We start from the raw sequence: 2,447 nt of genomic DNA on the forward strand, positions 1-2,447 counted from the left end.
GTCCAAATAGTTTTTTGCCACTCAATGTGATGCCACCACGTTATTTCTTGAAGACGTTTGCCACTCAAGTCTTCAAGAAATAAAGTGGTGGCATCACATCGGACGATGAAACTCATCTACTATCTAGCAGCGTAAAGTTCCATAGAGTGACTTTCGAATGAGATATAAGTTCATCGGGGATGGGGGTGGGAGTGGAGAGGAAGTGGAGCAATACTGCTTTAAATGGATACATGGTTACTGTATTATTTACCTCTATCTTTATGACGCAAAAACTAATACATGTAAGAAAATATTAGTGGTATTGAGGACAATGACTCCTTTTTTATTTAAATAATTGATATCATTTAACAAGAAATCTAATGTCCTTATTGTATATCATTTCAGAAACTTTCGTGAAAAATTATGAGGAAGATAATTAACCAACTTATTACTTCCAAAATTTTACAACTTGCCTGTAAATGTTTAAAGTGTTAGTCCTATTGAGTGATGCATCCGCGGTTTTTCTTCCTATCTTTTGTGGGGCAGAAACGTAATTGATTTAAGCAGATCTATTAAAATCAGCTGACATTCTTGTATCCTGCTGGCTGTTGCGTCATTGTGAGAGGTCATTTCCTTCTGGACGTAAATAGAGGTCAATGTTCGCTTTGCACGCTTCAAAAGAAACACCCGAAAGAATACACAGTACGTGGTTTTCTTAATGTCGTTAGCTTTTCGTTTAGTTGACGCAAAGAAGAAGTAGAAATGACATCACTATTGCTTACTATTGTTGCCGCACTACTAGCTCTGAAAATTTATCTGAAGTTCATCTCAGGAAAGTGCAACAACCCTCGAAATATGACCGGAAAAACTGTAATAATTACAGGTGCAAATTCTGGTATTGGTAAGGAGACAGCAAGAGAACTTGTACGCAGGAATGCTCGTGTTATTATGGCTTGTAGGAGTATTGACCGTGCTAAGAAGGCTGCCGAAGACATCAAACAATCGACGGGTAAAGACAACATCGTCATCAAGCATTTAGATTTGAGTTCGTTGAAATCGGTGCATGCATTTGTCGAAGATATCAAACAAACGGAAGAACGTCTTGACATTTTGATCAATAATGCCGGGGTATATCCTCTGCCGGGATTACATCGAACAGAAGATGGCCTGGAGTTACAGTTTGCTACGAATCATTTTGGACCATTTCTTCTCAGTAATCTGCTACTAGACATACTGAAGAAAAGCGCCCCCTCGCGAATCATACTGGTATCATCAATTAATCATTTAATAGCTACTCTTGATCTTGATAACTTGAACTGCGAGAAGTATGTTCGCCATCCTTTCTGGATCTACTGTAGCACTAAGCTGGCTAACCTTCTTTTCATGAGTGAATTAAATCGAAGAATTCGTGGTACGGGAGTCACAGTGAATGCTTTACACCCAGGAGGAGTGAAAACATCTATAGCTCGAAATGGTACATGGATCTTTACGTACGTAATCATTCCAGTGATTTATTTTTTCTTAAAAGATTGTACAGAAGGAGCCCAAACAACTCTTCATTTAGCAATAGAAGAAAGTCTAGAAAACGTATCGGGGAAATATTTTGTGGATTGTCGCCCTGCTCGAGTATCTTCAAAAGCGAGAAATGTACGGCTGGCACAAAAGTTATGGGAAGTGTCCGAAAAACTAACAGGACTGGAAACGAAATGCTGAAAAAAAAAAAAGTTTGAAACAAACCGTATTTACGAAGGCTATCCGGGAACGAATTGTAAGGTATAGTAAGTAGGGTAAAAAAAAAAGAAAAAAAAAGATGCCTTGTTTTAGTTAATAGTTAAGGGTTTATTGTAAAATAGTTAACTATAAAGCATACCATATAACACTGTTTCGTATATTTCGAAATAAAATATTATAATATATAGTAGAATTCTATAAATATGATAATAATATAATTATATCGTTGAATATCAATGTAAATTATTCGTAGCATTCACAATTTAATTAAAAATTTTAAATTAAATTGTAAAATGCATTTTTTTAAATTTAGAATATTTAAAACTATATATATATATATATATATGGAGATGAATTTCTTCACTCTGTGTGAAACTATAGACCTGTTTATTGGTTCTATGTTTGGTCTTTGGAGAGAAAAATATTAATAAAAGTAGGGGGAAAATAGTAGACCATCCACGATACTAATGCACACGTACTACGCCTTTACAATCTTTCATTAGTGATAATCATATAAAATCATAACCATTTCAAGGCTCTTTCTTAGCATTTTATTTCTTAATTTTTAACAGATAATGTTCTTTAGTTAAGGGGATAAAAAAATCCCTCGTTATTTTAAAGCCGAATAAGAAACTCGAAGATCGTCTAAGACTTTCATGCCGAAGAACGTTCGGCAAGTCCAAGCGTGAGTCTACGCTTGGTGGTACAACACTAGGACAACTCGGAGCAAAGGTGGA

The 2,447-nt window shown here is 35.5% G+C and overlaps 1 pseudogene; it reads left to right on the forward strand.

Annotated features, from left to right (window-relative positions):
* Positions 1-741: 741 nt before the first annotated feature.
* On the forward strand, positions 742-1,692 carry LOC150093125 (retinol dehydrogenase 13 pseudogene; annotated as a pseudogene).
* Positions 1,693-2,447: the final 755 nt, after the last annotated feature.

Source organism: Typopeltis vanoorti, chromosome 24 (genome assembly GCF_054136105.1).
Source record: "Typopeltis vanoorti isolate ZY-2024b chromosome 24, IOZ_Tvanoo_1.0, whole genome shotgun sequence".
Lineage (NCBI taxonomy): Eukaryota > Metazoa > Arthropoda > Arachnida > Uropygi > Thelyphonidae > Typopeltis > Typopeltis vanoorti.